This window comes from Callorhinus ursinus, unplaced genomic scaffold (genome assembly GCF_003265705.2).
Source record: "Callorhinus ursinus isolate GAN/ISIS: 27379988/994484 unplaced genomic scaffold, GSC_fseal_2.0 scaffold54, whole genome shotgun sequence".
NCBI classification, from domain to species: Eukaryota; Metazoa; Chordata; class Mammalia; order Carnivora; family Otariidae; genus Callorhinus; species Callorhinus ursinus.
In genome coordinates, this window is record NW_027397116.1 from 9,053,475 (window position 1) to 9,075,214 (window position 21,740).

General features: G+C 39.3%; 1 protein-coding gene and 1 non-coding gene across 9 annotated transcripts in view; one reads left to right on the forward strand and one right to left on the reverse strand.

The window, feature by feature from the left end:
* ESRRG (estrogen related receptor gamma) overlaps positions 1–21,740 on the forward strand; it is a 616,331-nt gene that overhangs the window by 276,459 nt on the left and 318,132 nt on the right. The gene's annotated exons all lie outside the window — the stretch shown is intronic.
* Positions 19,367–19,471, reverse strand: LOC112839338 (U6 spliceosomal RNA). The gene has a single exon (XR_003212176.1). It is a non-coding gene; the product is annotated as a U6 spliceosomal RNA (small nuclear RNA).

Sequence of the window (21,740 nt, forward strand, 5' to 3'; positions counted from 1 at the left end):
GTTTTCTTCTAGGAGTTGTGTGGCTTCAGGTCTTACTTTCAAATTTTTAATCCATTTTGAGTTAATTTTTATGTATAGTGTGGGATGGTGGTTTCATTTCTTTCTTTTTTTTTTTTTTTTGCACGTGGCTGTCCAGTTTTCACCATTTGTTGAAGACACTGTTCTTTCCCCATTGTATATTCTTGGTTCCTTTGTCATAAATTTATTGACCATATATGTATGGGTTTATTTCTGGGCTCTCTATTCTATTCCACTGCTCTGCGTAACTGTTTTTATGCCAATACCATACTGTTTTGATTGTTATAGCTTTGTAATATAGTTTGAGATCAGGGGTGTGATACCTTCAGGTTCGTTTCTCTTTCTCAAAATTGTTTTGCCTATTAAGGATATTTTATGGTTCCATATAAATTTGATAATAATTTGTTCTAATTCTGGGAAAATGCCATTGGTAATTTGATAGCAATTGTATTGCATCTGTAGATTGTCTCTGGTAGTATGGGCATTTTAACAATATTAATTATTCCAATCTGTGAGCATGAGATATTTTTCCATTTATTTCTGTTATCTTCAGTTTCTTTCATCGTTTTCATATAGCTTTAAGGGTACAGGTCTTCTACCTCCTTGGTTAAATTTATTCCTAGGTACTTAATTCTTTTTGATGCAATTATAAATGGGATTGTTTTCTTAATTTCTCTTTCTGAAAGTTTGTTATTAGCATATAGAAATGCAAGACTTTTGTATATTAATTTTGTATCCTGCAACTTTTACTGAATTCATTTATTGGTTCTAACAGGTTTTTTTGTTGTTGTTTTTTTGGGTAGACTCTTTAAGGTATTTTGTGTATAGTATCATGTTATCTGTGAATAGTGATATTTTTACTTCTTCCTTTCCAATTTGTATGCCTTTTTAAAAATTTTCTTGCCCAATTGCTGTGGTTAGGGTGTCTAATACTTTATTGAATAAAAGTGGGGAGAGTGGACATCCTTGTCTTGTTCCTGATCATAAAGGAAAAGCTTTCAGATTTTCACCATTGAGTATGAGTATGTTATGCTGTATATGGCCTTTATTATGTTGAGGTGTGTTCCCTCAATCCTACCTTGTTGAGAGTTTTTATCATAAATGGATGTTGAATTTTGTCAAATGCTTTTACTGTGTCTATTGAGATGATCATATGATTTTTATATTTTAATTTTTTATGTGGTATATCATATTGATTAATTTGTAAATATTGAACCATCCATCCTTTCATCGCTAGAATAAACCCCACTTGATCATGGTGTATGATCCTATTCCTCTATTGTTGAATTTGGTTTGCTAATACGTTGTTGAGGTTATTGGCCTATAATTTTCTTCTTTCATGGTGTCTTTGTCTGGTTTTGCTATCAGGGTAATGTTGCCCTCATAAAATGAGTTTGGAAGCATTCCCTCCTCTTCAATTTTTTGGAAGAGTTTGAGAAGGATAGGTATTAAATCTTTTTTGAATATTTGGTAGAATTCACCAGTAAAGCTATGTTGTACTAGTTTTTTTGTTTGTTGTGAGGTTTTTGATTACTGATTTGAACTCCTTACTCTAGTAATCAGTGTATTCAGATTTTCTATTTCTTCATGATTCAGTCTTGGAAGATTGTAAATTTCTAGGAATTTAACCATGTCTTCCAAGTTATCCAATTTGTTGGCTTAGAGTTGTTCATAGTAGTCTCTTATAATACTTTTTACTTCTTTGGGATCACTTAGAACTTTTCCTCTTTCATTTCTCATTTTATTTATTTGAGCCCCCTATTTTTTCTTGGTGAGACTAGATAACAGTTTGTCAATTTTGTTTATGTTTTCAAAGAACCAGCTCATAGTTTCATTGATCAGTTCTATTGTCTTTTAGTCTGTAATTCATTTATTTCCACTCTGATCTTTATTATTTTCTTTCTTCTACTAACTTGGGCTTCATTTGTTCCTTTTCTAGTTCTTTTAGGTATAAAAAATTGTTTCTTTGAGATAGCTCTTGTTTTCAGAGGTAGGCACATATTGCAATGAACTTCCCTTTTGCTGCATCCCATAGATTTTGTTGTATCATATTTTTTTAAAGATTTTATTTATTTATTTGAGAGAGAGAGAGAGAGAGAGAGAGCACATGAGTGGGGGGGAGGGAAAGGGAGAAGCAGACTCCCAGCTGAACAGAGGGCCTGATGCGAGGCTCAATCCCAGGACCCCAAGATCATGACCTGAGCCGAAGGCAGACGCTTAACTGATTGAGCCACCCAGGCACCTGGTATATCATATTTTTGTTTTCATTTGTTTCAAGGTATTTTTTTATTTCTTTGATTTCATCTGTGACTCAGTAGTTGTTCTAACATATTGTTTAATCTCCATGTATTTGTAGGGTTTCCAGTTTTCTTCTTGTAATTGATTTCTAGTTTCATACCATTGTGGTCAGAGAAGATGTTTGATATGATTTCAGTCTTTTTAAATTTATTGAGAATTGTTTTGTGGCCTAACATGTGAGCTGTCTTGGAGAATGTTCCATGTGTACTTGAGAAGAATGTGTATTCTGCTGCTTTTGGATGGAATGTTCTATATATATTTATTAAGTCCATCTGGTCTACTGTGTTGTTTAAGGTCTGATTTCCATACTGATTTTCTTTCTTGATGATTAATCCGTTCATGTAAATGGTATGTTAAAGTCCCATACTATTATTGTATTACTATCAATTTCTCCCTTTAGGCATATTAATATTTGATTTATATATATATATATTTATAAATGTTATATCTTCTTGCTGATTGACCCCTTATCATTGTGTACTGTCCTCTGTCTTTCATTACAGTCTTTGTTTTAGGGTCCCTTTTATCTGATTGGAGTTTCATATCATTCCTTCACTTTCAGTCTGTGTGTGTTCTTACTTCTAACGTGAGTCTCTTATAGGCAATATATAGATATAGCTTGTTTTTTTAATCATTCAGCCCCTATGTCTTCTGACTAGAGGATTTAGGCCATTTACATTTAAAGTAATTATTCATAGGTATGTACTTATTATCATTTTGTTAATTGTTTTCTGGCAGTTTTTGTAGTTCCTCTCTGTTCCTTTCTTATTTTTTTTCTCTCTCCCCTTGTGGTTTGATGACTTTCTTTACCATTATGTTTAGATTACTTTCTCATTTTCTTTGGTGTATTTACTCTAAGTTTTTGCTTTGTGGTTACTGCGAGATTCACATATATAATAAACTATTTTAAGTTGTTAACAACTGAAATTTGAACACATTCCAAAACTACATTTTTACCCCTAACATGTTTTATGTTTCTGATGTCTCATTTTACATATTTTAATTTTAGTATCCCTTAATAATTATTGTAGTTTTAATCTGATTACTTTTGTCTTTAAGTCTTCATAGCAGCTTTATTAGTGGTTAAGCCACTATTTTACCAAATATTAGCCCTTTCCAATGAGATTTTTACTTTTGTATATATTCTTGTTATTAATTAGTGCCATTATTTTTTAGCTGAAAAAAGTCCCCTTACCATGTCCTGTAAGGCTAGTTTAGTAGTAACGAACTCCTTTAACTTAAAAAAAAAAAAAAATTTTAAGTAGGCTCGATGCCCAGCGTGGAGCCCAAAGCAGGGCTTGAACTCATGACCCTAAGATCAAGACCTGAACTGAGATCAAGAGTTGGATGCTTAACCGACTGAGCCACCAGGCACCCATGAGCTCCTTTAACTTTTGCTTATCTGGAAAACTCTTTTATCTCTCCTTTAATTCTGGATGATAACCTTATTGAAGAGTATTCTTCATTGGAAGTTCTTTCAACACTTTGAAAGTGTCATGCCACTGGCTTGCAAAGTTTTTGCTGAGAAATTTGCTGATAGTTTTATGGGGCTTCCCTTGTATGTATCAATATACTTTTCTCCTACTGCTTTTAAGAGTCTCTCTTTATCTTTGGGCACCTGGGTGGCTCAGTTGGTTAAGCGACTGCCTTCAGCTCAGGTCATGATCCTGGAGTCCCGGGATTGAGTCCCGCATCAGGCTCCCTGCTCAGCGGGGAGTCTGCTTCTCCCTCTGACCCTCTTCACTCTCGTGCTCTCTGTCTCTCATTCTCTCTCTCTCTCTCAAATAAATAAATAAAATCTTTTAAAAAATAAAAAAAAAGAGTCTCTCTTTATCTTTAAATTTTGGTATTTTAATTATAATGTGTCTTGGTGTCGATCTCTTTGGGTTCATCTTATTTGGAGCTCTCTGGGATTCCTCAAGTCCTGGAGTCTGTTTCTTTCTCTAAGGTAGGGAAGTTTTTAGCCATTATTCTTTCAATAAGTTTTCTGTCTTTTTTCTCTCTTCTTCTTCTGGCACCCCTATAATGTGAATGTTGTTCCATTTGATGTTGTCCCATAGGTCTCTTAAGTTGTCTTCATTTTTTTATTCTTTTGAATTCTATTTTCTGCTTTGTCTGGGTGAGTTCTATTGCTTTGTCTTCCAGCTCACTAACTTATTCTTCTACTCCATCCAGTCTGTTGTTGAACCCCTCTAGTGTATTTTTTAATTTAGTTATTGTATTTTTCGGGTCCCTGATTTCGGTTTGGTACTTTCTTATGTTTTCTGTCCCTTTGTTGAAGTACTCAGTGTGTTCATCCATTTTCCTCCACAGTTCAGTGGGCATCTTTATGACCATTACATTGAATTCTTTATCAGGTAGGTTACTTGTCTCTGTACTATTAAGATATTTTTTCTGAAGTTTTGTCTTGTTCTTTCACATGGAACATATTTCTCTATGTCCTCATTTTGCTTAACTCTCTGTGTTTGTTTCTATGTATTAGAGGAAGCGGCTTCCTCTCTCAGTTTTAAAGGAAAGGCCTTGTACAGGTGATGAGCTTCTTGTTTAACCTTGTCCTAGCTCTTGGTTGTCTCTCAAACCCTTGTGATTGCCTAAACCACCTGATTTATTCTTGTTATGTCCTTGTTGCTGAGGATTTGCCAAGACATATCAGTATTCCAAGTGAGGAAGTCTCATTTAGCACCCAGTTTTAGACTGATTGGAAGCCAGACCCTCAGGTAGCACCTTTTAAAGTATGCAAATATGCATATTTCTGTGGAGCTTCAATCCTAATTCCTGCTCGCCACCAGACCACGTGATCTGAGGGTGTCCCTTTGGCCAGTTGTGAAAATCGGGGTTCCTGATGAGTGTATAAGCTCCTTTCTGAAGGTCTTGTCAAGCTGTAGTGAGGCCAAGGGTGTGCACAAAGATGGTGTCTCCCTGTTTACATTTACTAGGAGTATCTCCTTAGCCTCTAGATGTTTGGGAAACCTAAAGCCTGTCCTTCAGACAGAAGCTCAAGGTGAAATAAATAGGTCTTTTTCACAAGACGACTGGGTTCGTATTTCAGTCTGCTATCTGCAGTGCCCTGGGCGTGGTGACCTGCTGAGAACTGTCTTTCTGATTGTTACATTCCCATGGAGTGCAGGAATGCCAGCCATCTTGGCCACCAGGGCCAGATGATCAAGGTGTGTCCTCTGTGTGGACTGCATGTGCCCACTGACTTTGGTAGGGAAGCTGGAGATGGTAGGGGGTGGGGCACACTTGTTGGCTTTGGAAAGGCAGCAGGAAAATGTCTTGACTGTGTGCACCTGCGGTTTCAGGAATGCAGCAGGAGAATGCCTTGTCTGTGCATGCGGGCTGGCTTTAGGCTGAGAGTGGGAGCAGGCAACAACTGCTTACATTTGCCAGTCCCAGGCATAGAGTGGGAGAATGCCATGACTGCTTGCACTTGCCTGCTGTAGCCAAGAAGCTGGGGAGTGCTGCAACCACCTGCAGTCTCTGGCTTTGGCAAGGCAGTGGGATAGTGCCATGACTGCTCACCCCCACTTTCTTACCTAGGCCATAGGAGGGTGCTGCCTCTAAGCTTGGCCCCTGTGCTAGCTGGGTAGATGGACTGTGCAAAAATGGCATCCACTAGCACCTCCATCTCTGGGGAGAATTTCAACCATTCCCCTCCCCTCCAACAGGTGCTTTCAGATCAACAAATGAATCTCCATCATATATGGTCTAGGCACTTTTCAAACTGCTGGGTTTTGTTGTTGTTGTTGTTGTTTGTTTTTTGCTGGTTCTCATGTTGAATGAGACTGCACATGAACCCTTTAAAAGGGGAATCTCAGTTTTCCATAGCGTTTTGGGTCCCCTGGACATCAGTCCTATTGGTTTTCTAAACCAGGTGTGTGGGAGGCTCCTCTCTGATGCTGATCCCAGAGATTGGGGTGACTTTTCTAAGACACCACCCCTCACTTCTCTGAAAGAAGCACCAGACTGGTGAGATCCCTTTCTTTTGTGTGTCACTGGACCCAGTGCGGGATTTTTGTCGAGACCATGTCTCTGCCTCTCCTGGCCATCTAGATGTGGTCTTTTTATCTTTGTTGTGGAGAAGTAGTTCATCTAGTTTTCAGATCTTTTTCAGTGGGACTTACTCCATATGTAGCTATAGATCTGGTGTGTCTGTGGGAAGAGGTAAATTCAGGGTGTTCCTACACCCCACCATCTTGTAGTAGTCACCTCAAATTCTCTTGATGACTTGAGGAAACCTTTAGGCCTGGGCACAAACTCATTGGCTTATCTCAGGATTTGCCAGTCCTAAATCCACGACTCCCCACTTCTCTTCCTAGAAATGACAATTAGATACCAGCACATTCCTTCAAGCATGAAATGACAGTTTTAGTATTCTAAAAATCAGAGATTTCTATGGAAAGTTTTATGTTTTTTAAAGTTAAATGTATTTTTACCTGTGAATGGACCAATGCTTTATCATATGGTAGTTTATTTGGTATTCCTTCTTGTTAAAGGTCTTCTTCTACTTGATCTCCCCAGTACTAAAGCTTGGAAGTAATTGCCTTTTCTTCCCTGAGGGAGAGAAAGAGAGAGAGAGAGAGAGAGAGAGGGAGGGAGAGAGAGTCTTTGCATGGGTATACCTGTATATCTAGCAGCCTGTTTTATCTGGGATTATCATTCTAAGTTATTTCTCTTCTTTCCCCCTCTTGTGTCTCTGCCACTCAAACCAATTTCAGCCATCCACCCACTCTCATTTGGGATAATAGCCTCTCTTTTTGCCATCGTCTTGTCATGTTTGATTCGGCTGCACAAGGTTTTTAAATTAGCCAAAACGTTTGCATGCTGGGCTCACTCTGCTGCCACAATGTGTTGCAGAGCCGCCACACCACTTGATGCTGATATTGATGATTGTGCGGAAAAAAATAAGAGATGGTTGGTGGCTGTTGTAAGACTCATTCATGCCAAGCCCCTTTTATACAACAGAGAGGGAAGAGGAGAGAGATCGCCTGTTTTTCTGCTGCCTAGCTGGTCATCCCATTGTGCGTGTGCCAGGCTCCTGCTGGGAGATTACGGTCTTGCTAGGCCTATGATTGTAGAAATAAAAACAGTAAAAAAAAAAATCGAAATAATAAGAGATGTGCACTTAAATTCAATGACTTGCTGCTGATGGGTTTTAACTCACAGGTGAGAGAGGAACCTAATTTTATTTCATTTCATCCTATCTGTCCTCAAGTTATTGGAGACTAACAGAATGGATTCTTGCCATGAGAAGCCTAAGGGTATAACCACAATAAAGGAAACTAGAGGACAAAAAAGCTTGGGGCTTCTAAAATGGTTTGCTATTAGTAGGTCTGAGGTGGGGCATCATGTTTTGTAAAACTTACCGATTACCTTCATTGTTTTTGTTAGGTTTGAAAATCAGTCTAATGATAAAAATTTGTCTTTTGTTTACCATTCCAGAGTTTTGTTAAGATCTCATCATTGGCTTCTTTGCTCACCCTGCATAAGCAGGACCTAGAATGCCCAAAATATTGCATTTGTTTGGGAGGGAAGTACATAATTCAGCATATATATATGTTAACTCTGTTGTTTGAGACAGTGTGACTCTTGAGCTAAGTCCACATGATTCTAGAGCAATGGGATTTAAAAAAATAGAAACTTCAATAAATCAAGCAGTTATTTCACTTGCAAAACATCAAAAAATTGCTCTAGCTAAGTTCCATTGTTAAATGTTGTAATATAAATATCACACGATATTTATATTTATGTAAATATAAATATTACAGCCTTTTTTTTTTTTTTGAGCTGTGTTTTTCTAGTTCACATGACTCCTGTTACTGATTACTTTGTAATTCTTTTAAAGGACTGGGCATTGTCATGCACTTCATCTTGCCACTCTTTTCCATTGTCAAGTTCAATAGAGCTTTTGGCATCTTTTCTCCTCTCCCACCTCTGGTGAAGCACGCCTCCCGGACAAAGCTAATTCCAATCCTGCCTAGGTTCCCTGAGATTTAACTTTATGGGTTGGTCCCACACATGCTGACTTCCTCTGGTTCCAATGACCTCTTTTCTACTGTAGGAAAAAACAAACAAGCAAACAAACAAAAAAACTTCCCACATCCTGATAACTGCTCAAAGAACTGCCCTGCTTTTCTCACTTCCTTCACCATCAATTTTCTTATAAAAAATGTTTCATGGACCTGGTCTCCACCAAATTGTCCCACCCTACTTGTGATCTGGTGCTGCCTCACCACTGTCCTTCAGTTCCTGCCTCTGTGGTCTCCAGTGACCTTCCAGTTATGGGATCCATTGATCTTTTTTGAGTTCCCGTATTCTTGAGTTCCCACTCGCTGTGTTTAATGGCACTTTCTTGTATCTAACACTTTCTTGTTCCTCAAGTTTACATGATCCTGTACTTGCCTGAATTTCTCCCTATTTCTCGTATGACATTTTGTTTCCATTGCTACCCAGCATCTGGTTTATCATTGTTCCACGAGTAGGACTTCAAAGCTTACATCTGTGTGTGTGTAACACCCATTTGTACATTCCAGTCTCAGGCTGTCTTCTAATTGCCAGTAACCCTTCAAATGCTGGTCACATCGACTTGGATGTTCTGCCTGAAGATCCACTTGCCCATTTTTCAGTTTTCCTTCTCTTCTTTTCCAAGTTATCACTTCCTGACCATCTGATTTTGTTAATGGCTCACCCTTTATGCCAACATCCACAGTGGAAAAAACCTCCCACGTCATCTTGACTCTTTCTCATCTTGTTTTACAAGCTTGCAAACTGCATTAACTGTACAATATTTTATTCCATCCTCATTGCAGCGCTATTAGTTAGGACACTGCTGTTCCCTTTGTTCATTCTAAAATGAGGAACTGGAGACCCTTGGTCTCATCTCAGCTTTGACATTCAGGGCCCCATTGTTCTTTTGATAAAATATCCAGTTTTCCCTGCAAAAGGTCATTGCACAGGCAATTTTTGAGCCCTTACTATCTGCATGCATGGAGAATAACATGACATTCGGGGCTCTCCGCAAGTCAGCCTCAACATATGCGTTACTCATGCTATGATGTTGACACCTGCTTGTTCTGTAGAGCTATGAATGGGTAGCACAGTGCTGGCAGGTTTTCCCCAGCAAAATCTCTGAAGAACACTTTCTAGATGAACAATGATATACAGTAGCCTGAGGGCAACTATACTGAGAGAAATTGGTAATTGGATTAACCACCTTGATTTAGACAGATGATTTTTCTCTCCCCTAAATTTAGCCTTAAGCAGTATCTACTGACTATTCCTTTAAAGAGGGGTAAAAAAAGAACCACAATGAGGGTACTAATTGGCCAATTGTTATGTAGAATTTTTCACAGAAATGATGAGTTCGGATTTTGAAGAGTGGCCAAGCTACCTAGAAGTGGTAAAGTATCAACATACCGTAAAGCCTGCAGATCTATAGATACCTCATAATTATTATTAAAACAAAACAGCCTAGGAAATTTTGCTATGGCTAGTGATGATACCCACAGCCTTGGAACTGGATTTCAAAGGCTCTGGATCTTATTGTTGAACTTTTGTGACCAAATGGGTTTCTTCACCTGATGTATTGTCTCTAAATTACACATTTTCAAAATACTGTGTGATGGAATAATATTTTTATAATAATATCTGAAGTGCACCTTTCTTGTTCTTTTGATAAAATATCCAGTTTTCCCTGCAAAAGGTCATTGCACAGGCAATTTTTGAGCCCTTACTATCTGCAAGGCATTCCATGAGATGAGTGAGCATAGGGAGGATCAGCCTCTGGAGCTTCAGAGCAAAGTGGTAGAGAATTGTGAACACAGGATGCCTACAGTAATGTGAGTTTAGTGCAGTCGTTGCTTTTCAATTGTTCAGTTGTTCTCTTCAGTTGTTCTTTTACTCTCCTAAATCGCATGGACAGCCTGGAAGAGAAAAATGAAATCAAATTGAAAAGTGAAGCTGATGGTGGAGGACTTTTTAAAAAGACCCTGTGGCTCAGTCGGTTAAGTGTCTGCCTTCAGCTTAGGTCATGATCCCAGGGTCCTAGGATCAAGTCCCACATCGGGTTCCCTGCTCAGCGGGGAGCCTGCTTCTCCCTCTGCCTGCTGCTCCCCCTGCTTGTGCTGTCTTTCTCTCTCTCTCTCTCTCAAATAAATAAAATCTTTAAAAATATATGTATATAATGAAATGAAATAGCCTTGTCTTCCACCAGATTCTGGGCCTTGGGGTTTGCTGTCAGGTTACCCAGTTTACTCATTAGCGAATATGATCATTCTATCAAAGTTGCTTGCTGCTTTTATTCCCCGAGTTGTTAGGTATAAGATGCTCCCCAGACCCTGACTGTTTACTGAAAGGGTTATATGTATGATTCTGAAGTGGGACGACATTTCCCTAAGTAACTTCTTTCTCACTCATGGTTTAGGAGAATAATGCTTATATTCTCCACCTACAGGGGTAACCTGGCCAGAACTCATAGTCAAAAGGAACTTTCCATTCAGCTTGGGAGCTTCCGTCCATGTTAAGCAAGAAGGAATTCCTCAAAATGCATATCATACTTCTCCTTTCATCCGTATAGTGTTTTGCTTTTGCCACAATAAATGAATGCCGCTCCTGAGAGATGGTGGTGGCTTTAAACATGGGACAGGGGGGTGGATAGGAAAAATATTTAATCCAAAAAATACTAAATGCAAAATGATACCAAATGAGCCATTTTGTAGTGCCTGCTTGCAAAGAGACAAGTTCACCCTCTACTTTTGCATTAGTATTTTGCCACTTATACGGCGTGAGTGAGCCCAAAGGGACCTGTGGGGACCTTGGAGTCTCTGTGTAGCAAAATAAAGCATGAAAATTCATTTGCAGACACTGGCAGCTCCCAGCTTTCTACCCAGGTGAAAAAAGCAACTTGGGAAAAAGAACAGTGGATAATAGTCTTCTAACTTAAAAAAAAAAATATATATATATATATATATAGGGCGCCTGGGTGGCTCAGTTGGTTAAGCAACTGCCTTCGGCTCAGGTCATGATCCTGGAGTCCCTGGATCGAGTCCTACATCGGGCTCCCTGCTCGACGGGGAGTCTGCTTCTCCCTCTGACCCTCCCCTCTCTCATGTGCTCTCTCTCTCTCTCTCTCATTCTCTCTGTCTCAAATAAAATAAATAAAATCTTTAAAAAAATAAAAAAATATATATGTATGCAATAAATATATATATATATGCATGCCATGTAAGTGACCAGCAAATGACAAATGACAAATATCTTTCTTAGCATTTAAGGGCTTATTTCTACCCCATCTCTGACCAACCCTTACATTTAAAGACCTAAGAAGGCCTTATTCATAATAATGAGTCCTGGTTTCCTTCAACCCATTGCCTGGAAAATTATTTGTAGATGATTAAGAATTAACTATGTCCAAATGAATATCCTGTTGTATTGGATGAGAATGATCTAACATCGTTACCTAAAAGTTTATCTTAGGTAATTTCAAATGTATTTGTTATTTCTATTAATATTTAGTAATAAAGTTTAAGGATTTATTCTCTCTTTGTCTCTGTCTCTCTGTCTCTCTCTTTGTTGAATGAGAGACAGAAAAACCCTTGTTTTCCCCAGAGCTCTGTCTCCTCAGGCTTCATTTGGTAAAAGCAAGTTTAGATTAGATAATTTTAGTTCTTTGTGTGGAGCTATTTTTAAATGTAATTTTTGCTAATAATGCAATTAGTTGTGTCTTTTGCATAATTTGCAATACGGTGTTGAAGTTTAAAAAGCTTCATTTTATTTTAATTAACAACTGATCGGTAATAATAACCAAGCGGCTGCTAACATTACCAGCCTTAACTCTTAAAAAGGAGAAAAAAGGCAGCAGACACATACCTCTTCCTCCTCCTTCCCCTCCCCCCTTTGAAATATTTAATAAGAATGCCATGTATAAAATTACCCTGTTGGAGAGAACAGGAGCTGCATCCCAATATAGACGGCAGTGGAAAATCACTCCAAACTGCATGACGCCCTCCCCCCCCATGCCCCACTCTTTTCTAATTGTCTGTCCCATAGTTCAGTTGTGGGGGTGGGAGCATGCAGGGGGATTGTGACATTTCAGTTTACTGTTCCCAACAATTCCTTTGCACATTCCATTAGCACATTATTTATAGCTTCATAAAAGGGTCCTTTTCTCCCCCTTCTAACAATATCCTTGTATCTCTGATGATAATGCTATCTGAGGATTGAACTGTTATTTTTAAAAAATCTATTCCCTAAGTTGACTCCTCATTGGCTCACTCCATTCAGCATCCCTCCTGTCACACTTAAAAGTCTGCCCACAAATCCTCTCTGGAGACATGGCTCAAATGGAGCAGTTGAAAAAAAAGTCTGAGAGAGGCTTGGAGCCGATATCCTACATCTTACAACCCGCAGTTCTGACACTGCCGAGAGCCCTGAACTCCAGATGCTTGTATAAACAAGACTTCTGGAAGTCATTACCTCATAACTCCTCATAAGCTTACACCTGACAAGCCTCTCCAACAGAGAGGGCTGTGTTTTCCCTAATACATTCCTTTTTGAACCCACTTGTTAGTCAAGCGTTGTGCACACTAACTACAAAAAGGACCCTGTGTCTGGGGCATAAATTACTCTTCTGTGCCACTGTCTTCCAGCACCCCCCAGTTATGGATTACTTCGTTCTCAACTTGACAGGAACATAATTAGAACTGTTGATGAAATCTACCAAATTGTTCCTCCGTGGCCTCAGTGGTCAGGAAATTTGGCTGAGGCATATTTGTCACCGATGTGGAGGCTCTAAACACTTCATATTAACTATGTTATTAATGTGCTCATGAATTGGTAACACTTGAAGGGAGCCCAGCCCTAATGGCACCTCGCAATGAATACAGTGTAGAGCCGCATTAAAAGTTTCAGCAGGGAAGAAAATGCTAATAAAATTCCCGAGTAGATGTGTGTGTGTTTTCTGTCGGCGCATTGATGCTTTCATTTCAAAACATGGCCTTTTTGCAGGCCTTTACCAAGACCACAGTTTTTGTATTATTGAGTCTGCTGCTATTTTAGTTACTGCTTAGTCCCGTAAATCCTCTAAAAGGTGAGAAGGCGGTGAAGTAGGGTAGTTAACAGTGAGGTTTTTTGGAGTGAGGCAGGTCTGTGTTCAAATCATGACTTCCTCACTTATTAGCCATGAGCTTAAACGTGCAGCTTTACCTTGTTCTGCCTCATTTTCCTCATCAGTAAAACGGGGGTAGCGTAGTTGTAGGGAATTAAGTGAAAACATTTCTCAAAGAATTTAGCAGTGTTTGGTTAGTGCTCAGTGAACGGCCCTCTTATGATGGTGATGGTGACGAGGAGGAGGCTGATGATGATGATGAACCCCAGCCCAATCACTCCTATCCTTGGAGATTTCTCCTTGTTTATGCATATTTCTCCTTGCATATGCATATTTTTCCTTGCATATGCATATGTATATGCTCCAGCGTGGCAGGAATTCTGGTGTTCTTTAAGTAGTGGTTATAGTATTAGTGAAAGGATACATTTCACAGGTTAATATCAAACGGACTGTTGATTAGACAATGAAACCATGGTCATTCTCTCAATGTGATTCACATTTATTGAGACAGCTTCATCTTCTGTTAAGTGTCATTTAGGCATATACCTAATTCCCATTGTTTTTCCTCTCTTTAACAAGGTCTTGAGCCCCTTTTCTGTGTGCATATTACGTATTAAATAGGATGATCCTTAATGCTTCATTTGTATCCCTAACCATGGGATACCAGGGAGTTGACAAATGTTCACTAAGCTGCGTACCACAATCAGCTGTTATAAAAACAATGTAGAGTAAGACAATGAGTTAATAAAAGAGTAAGGATAAATGAGGTACCACTGGAGAGGGAACAGCATTCTTTACATACCGATTCCAGCATCACTGAAAATGCAGTAGCGAGGTTATTGGTCACTGAAATACAGCCTTTGGTTTCACCTGTTAATTAGACATGAAAAAAGTGTAAAATAACTTCCTTATGACCAGCTTTTCATTTGGGGGTTAATGCACTGTGCCTAGGTTTTTCTACTTGTAGAGAATACAAATGCCAATACATACAGAGACAACGAGAGGTCTCTAAAATGTTAAAGAAAAGAGCTTGTTGTGCCTCCTCCACCCCCAAGAATAGATTATTTTATTGAGAAGGCACATGCATTCCTTTGTCTTAAACATTTGTTAAGCTTTTACTATGGCTAAATACTTTGAATAGTAATCCTCTGATGTAGGTACTATAAGCATCCCCACCTGGCAGATGCGAAAGTAGAGGTTAGGTGAGGCACCTGGGTGGCTCAGTCTGTTAAGCGTCTGCCTTCTGCTTAGGTCATGATCCTGGGGTCTTGGGATCCAGCCCCATGTCTGGCTCTCTGCTCAGCGGGGAGTCTGCTTCTCTCTCTCTGCTCCTCCCCCTGCTCACTCACCCTCTCTCTCTCTTTCTCTCTCAAACAAATAAAGTCTTTTAAAAAATGAAAACATAGGTTAGGTAACGTGGCCCCCATTTGCCACTGCATACCTTTCTTTTGGGGAAGGAGGAACTTTGCAGAAAAACCCAACCAGCCAAACAGAAGGCAGGTAAAAACATCCTTACGTTAAGGTATTTTCAGAGTTTTAAGCCCACATCAATCAAACAAAAACACAACTTGCCTTCTATCCTTTGCAGAGTATGGATAAAAATTTGGCTTTGTCATGTATCAAAAGAAAATGTTTCCTGCCTGCTAAGAGGGTTGTAAAGGTCCCAGGCTCCAGCCAAACTCTCCTCCCTCTGGGAAATAGCTCCCGAATTCAAAATCTGGTTCTTTCTTGGGGATGAGAGATGTTCTGTCATTGTTAATTTCAACGAACAAAGTCTAAAGGTTTAAGCAGAGAATAATGAGCAGTGAAACAGTGGAAGATGATTTGTGTAAGCACAATACTAAGAGCTAGAGATGTAAAGAGAATGCAGAAGTTCATATTTTTCTTGATCATGCCCCCATTTTTCAGCCTGTGAAACACTGTCCATCTTTCAGGGCCCTTCTTCGATGCTACCCTATATATAAAGACTTTCTGGCTTCCAGGTCTATTTGGAATTAACCTTCCCTTTCCCCAATTTCCCTTAGCGTTTAAATTGTATTTATGGTTACTTATATGACTCTATTAGGCCTTACTTGATTGTGAGCGACCAGGTCTCATTTACTTTTCACATTCTCCATACATTCAACCTGACACTATAGACAGAGCTGTATACCCTGCTCTTCATTTGACCAGTTGGTGAAACAGAGTAATACACAAAAAGTCTATTTAAGAAAGGCTAAGTGTCAAATGGCTTATATGAAATAAGTTCTATATTAAACAAGAGGGAAGAAAAACTATGGAGGGTTAGAGAATTTTAAGAAACTTCACCTCACTGCAAGGAAATAGTATTATTATTCATGGGGAGGTTAAATTACTCTAGGTCATGCAGTTAGTGAGGGACAGAGCTCGGATTTTATCACAGCATTCCCCACAGTTACTGTCAGATGACAGAAATCAAAATAAATATGACGTAACTACAGATCACATTTTAATAAGTTTAAAAAACCAGCACAGAATAAGGTGTGTCTTGTTACAATAAGAGAGAACATTTTAGAGACTTAGTTTTAAATAAAATCATCAGACCAGTGTATGACCATGTTATTTTTAACATAAGTTTTCCAGTAACACGATAATGCATATCTACTGTAAAATATTTTAAGAATACAGACCAACCTAAAGAAGAAAATGAACATTACCATAATTCCTTTATCCACAGAATATTACACTATTATCATTTAGTATAAATAATTCTTCCAAGGTTTTTTTATGATCATAACCTGTAAATCTGAGCTGTATTTTTCTTGCAGTTTTGAAGCAGTCAATACTTCAATGTCAAAATCTGTGACAGTCAGTGAGGGTCAGTCTCCTTCTGATATAGCTGGGAATGAGAGAAGAACTTAAAGCGCTCTCATGAAAATTCTGCCCCAGTTGTAGATACTGAAGGATACTGACCAATGGCCACTTGGTCAGTTGATCATTGCAGAGCTTTCCAAGCCCTTCTAGAATGAAACTGTGGAAACGTACAAAGGAATAATTTCAAGTTCCTTTCTGAATTAAGGACCAGACATAATCTAGGATCATTTTACTGAGGACTCGGGGATCTAGAGCTACCTGGGTGGCTCAGGCTGTTAAGCGTCTGCCTTTGGCTCCAGTCATGATCTCAGGGTCTTCAGCAGGGAGCCTGCTTCTTCCTCTCCCTCTGCCTTTCCCCCTGCTCATCCTCATTTGCTCTCTCTCAAATAAATAAAATCTTTAAAAAAGATTGAAAAAATAAAAATTAAAAATTAAAAAAAAAAGACTCTGGAATCCAACCTGAGATTGGAATTTATGTAGTATGGCCTAAAATTAAGAGCGAGACCTTTGGATTCAGAAACATGAGGTCTCTTAAACCCTCAGTTTCCTTATTTGTAAAATGGGATCAATAATATTCACCCTAAAAGCTTAATAGTATAAGGATGAAATTAAATTGAGAAATGCTTCTAAAGCAATTTTCACATGATAGCCAATAATATTCGAATAATATAATAGCAGTATTATCACTAACCTCTGCTTATCACCTGTCGTGACTCCTGAGCCAAGTGGTAAATGGCGCTCGATAGAACCGGCAAGCTCAGATCACACAGCGGGGACTTCCCACTCAAGGTCAGTAGGTTCGCCAGCATGCATTATTCCGCACCGCACATTGGATTCTGATACTACAGTTCACTGTATTGTTTGTTTACAAATCCAGATAAATGTGTTGTACTAGATTGTACTTTAGCCAATGTGCGTTGACTTACTGATTGCACACCGTCTGTGTGTCTCTGTGCATGTGTGTGTTTTTTCCTTTAACATTTGCTTAGATCATGGTGACTTGAACACTTTATCATTAACACTCAGCTTAAATTCAAAGTAACTCTGTCTGCTCTCCCTTTACATCTCAACATATGGGAATATTTAGGTTAATCTTGCTGTTCTCTAGTTTTGTTAGCAAGGGAAATATAAGAAACTCGAGTGGGAGTTTATGCTCCCGGCTATATGCTACAGAATTGACATGGATTGACCCTTCAACCGAGACAATAGGTTGGCTCCCTTGGTTGGGAAGGGCTTGCCACAGAAGAGCTAATGGATTCTTTTAGAATCTGGGGCTCACTTGGTAATGGGAGACTCATCTGCCTAAGACTATGTACCTTTCAGTACTAGTCTGAGGATACTGTACCATTATGTTTCCAGAGGGTCCTTGTTAGGATGCTGATGCCAAGGAGATATATTACTTTAAGTCTTCCTCTATCTAAAAGGCTTTCTAGAGTATATGCAACCTCACTGAGATCACACAGCTATTTGGGGGCAGAGACTGGATTGAACCCAGAGCTGCTAAGTTCTACCGACTGTCCATCCTTCCAGCATCAATACAAACCAAACTGACTTGTCTCATTCTTTATTAGCTTCTTTGTGTTACATTCAATATAACTTGGAATCCACCATCTCAGATTTTCAGGCTGTCTTTTCCTTCTTCAGTCTCTGAAGCATTGCTAGCAAATTCAGAGGCCTCGTTTCCCTTATGATAACATTGCATTTGCAAAGCTCCTTACACTGTGTCTTTGCCTGCATTATCCTATTGGACACTTAGAGCAACTCAGTGTGGGTATTATTACCCATGTTTTTCTGTGTTCTTTTTACCAGGAGAACATCTAAGCACTATTCACATATGTAAACAGTAGTGGTGGAGCTCATTCCCACATACTGTTCTTCTGAGGCTCAGGGCAAGGATTTCTCCGTTCAAACCTTGCCCTAAAGGGCAGGGAGAATGTGCAAGAAGGACTTGTCTCTTGGCCCAGAGCTTTCAGAACTGATCTGTAGGGGTAACTTTGCCCACATTTTCTGCATAGCTGGTCATGAAGTGCAGATGAGGGCCCACCATCACTCTCATGATTTTCATGGTGTGGGGCCCAAACCTGACGATAAAGAGAGGCTTCTGTAAGAAGCAGCCAGATGGATCAAGTTATCAAGACTAGGCCTCCTGGCCACCATGAAAAATTCTCTAGGCTGTTGACCTCCTAATCCCAGTACAACCTCTGTCTTCAAGCAGGACCGGATGCAGACAGACATTGAATATATGCTTTTAAAACAGTATTCTTCTCTGAGTAGGGTGGGGCAGGTAGACCCCAAATTCAACATGGTGCTTGGTTTGTTACTTCCCATCTTCATTTCACAGATAAAATGTGCTGCAGCCATCAGCATAAGACACTAGTTTGGTAAATTTTTGTGTGCGTTCAGCACCCTTGATCTGGAGCATATGCGAGCGGATGCTTGTGTTTGAAATGATGACTCACAGTTAATCATTATAAGAAATAGGCTTCCCACTTCATAAACTCTAGGAAAGACTGTTTTCTTTTCCTAACATTTAAATTACTCAGCCATTTAATGCATTAAAACCCAATTATACCTTAGTATGTTGGAGAATTTCAAAAGCTATTCCCTGCAGCATCTGTGCCTAAGACTGCATTTTATCATTCAGTTGTTCAAACTCTAATACAGGATTTACCATAAAAAACAGGAAGAAGAAAAAGAAGCTTAAAACACAGAGAAGCACGTGACAAGACCTTGGCATTGCTCCCTAAAATGGCAGTTCTTGAGGAATGTGGGGCAAGGAATCTTGTTTCCCAGCTGGTTTGGACTTTGCTCCATGGTTAGGTGTGCATGTGGTTATATCAGGAAAAGGATAAAGAAGAGAAATGTCTTGCAGCTGGGAGCCCATAAAGGGTGTATACAAAATGAACGTGGTCATTGTAATGGGGGGCAGTAGATAAGTAGCAAAAGTTGGGAATATTACTTTAATGCTTTGTACTTTGTGTGTGTGTGTGTGTGTGTGTGTGTGTGTGTGTGTGAAGCCTACAGCACCTGGGTATAACTGGGCAGTCTTCCCCCCCTGCTTAGCTTCCCAGATCAGACAAGACCCGGGATGTTCAGGGTGGTGTGGCCATAGACAAAGATCTGGAACGTGTCACAAATCTGTGCATCATCCTTGTGTAGGCCCCATGCTAATCTTCTCCGTATCATTCCAATTTTAGTATATGGGCTGCCGAAGCAATCACAACTGCAATGCTTTTTGCACAATAGGTGATGAAATCACAGTCCGCTAGCCAGAAGTTTTGCATTTTCCTGGAAAATCTCTTGCAGGCTAATGCCTTGAACCCTGTAAAGAAAGCTTGCATTCCCACCAGAAACCTGATCGCTCTAACATTCCAGGTGAGAAGATAAGCCAGTCAGTTGAATGAGAAAGCCTCAAAGTTCGGGAAGAACTGAAATTCAACATATTTGTCAGCCTGGAAAGGAAAATGGAAATGAGATTAAGTGATTCAAATTTCTTAAAAAGAATGTGTTTTCTTTTGTGTTTTTCCTCCTGGCACCAGAGCAAAGCCATATTCAAGTAACTGTAGTAAGATACGGAATTCCAGAGGGAGATAAAAGAATGATTCTCTAACATCCCCGATGCAATCATGACGTTAACATCTCCAAAAATCACCAGAGAGACATACGATTAGTTCCTTTCTAAACATAAAAGAAACAACACAAAGAAACCATTGCTCCTGTTTGGGAATAGTTTATATAACCTTATATGCAACAGTACTGTGGCCCTCTTTCTCTAGCTACCAGTATAAATCAAACAATTGATTTCATCATTGTAAATACATTAAATAGTGGAATAATTGGCTAGTAGAACTGAAAGGGACCTTGGCATTCAATCCTGTTCCCACCTCTTACAGATCAGAGACATAGTTCTCAGGGAAGGATGGTGAGTTATGCACAGTCGTTCAGATAATGGGAGTGCTGTGACAGAGATCCAGGTGCTGTGATGTTAATCTAGGTTTCCCATCACAGGATTTCCCTCTGAAATATCTTTGAGTTTAAGGAGTGAAGAGTGAGAGGGAATCCAAAAGCTAGAAGGCTGGGATAGGAGCCAAGACCCTCTTTCCCTTCTCTGTGTGGGTAGACTCATCTTCGGTCTCAGCAACAATTAAAGAAAGCAAGCAAAACTACTAGATGGCAGCATTATATTTTAAAGTTGGTCTCAAATCAGGATAGTATCTTCTTTGTGGAGCCCAAGTTAAGATAAATGTCTGGGTTGTGTGCCTTCTTTGTAGATCTGGAAGATTGTATTAAGGTTCCAAATGATACTGAGATTTGCTAAGTCAAGTCTTACTTGTCAATAGCTCCTTGTTGGATATTGAAAGTTCAAGAGCTTTGTTTGCTTTAGTTAAGTGCTCTGAAGTGTTTCAACAGCCATTGACCCATTTATATAAACAAATGAAGGAAGGAACACAGTGATAATCCATGATACCCGGAAGCGGCCCAAGCCTAAGGAGTAGCATAAATCCTTGATGACTTAAAGATAAGCCTTCCACACACCTGCGTAATTCACTTTGTTAAACAAGTACATGTGCGCCAGTGGGTTTGACTGGCTGAAGAGGGAGGGACTGGGAAAAAAATATTTACTACTTTCAGTACAATCTCTCTTTCTTTTTAAGATTTTATTTATTTACTTGAGAGAAAGAAAGAGAGAGAGAGAGCAGGAGCAGGGGGAGGGCCAAACGGAGAGGGAAAAGCAGACTCCCCGCTGAGCAGGGAACCCAATGTGGGAACTCAATCCCAGGACCCTGGGATCATGACCTGAGCCGAAGGCAGATGCTTAACCGACTGAGCCACCCAGGCGTCCCACAATCTCTCTTTCTTTAAATTTATTAATGTGTGAGCGTTTTACCAAGAAGTACAGTTACAACCTTGATACCATTCTTTGTTTTCAAGTGATAAATTTTCTATTGTTATTCATCATCTTTTTTTTACACTTGAGGTGATTTTAGTTGGGTTTGTCAAAAATTGGTTTCCTCCAAGTGTTAGTTATTTTATATAATTTGCCATCCATTTAGACTTTTAGAGAGTATCATTATTTCATAAGGAAACTCGATTTTAGAAACGTGGCATAGGTTGAAATTCACTATCAAATAATGTCACCTCAAACAACTCTAAAAAAATACATCTCCACCTTTATAGAGAAAGTAAAATGATCCCAGTCTGATATCCTGTGACTTACTATGCCAGAGTTTCCAAAGATGGATATGTTTGTGCCACACACAGTTAGAACTCCTAACCTGCTCACCCTCAAAGGTAGGGAAAGCAGAGTTCCTGAAATCCTAAGGAGAGAACCTGTAGACAAGGAAAGGAATACTTGTAAAGGAAAGGGAAGACAAGCTTTCATGAATGGAGTTGGCACTTGGCTTCGAATTTTAAATTAGCAAAATCATATCACTTTCTCTGCCCCCTCATCTGTGACACCTTGTTCTCTTGTCACCAGTTATAAATA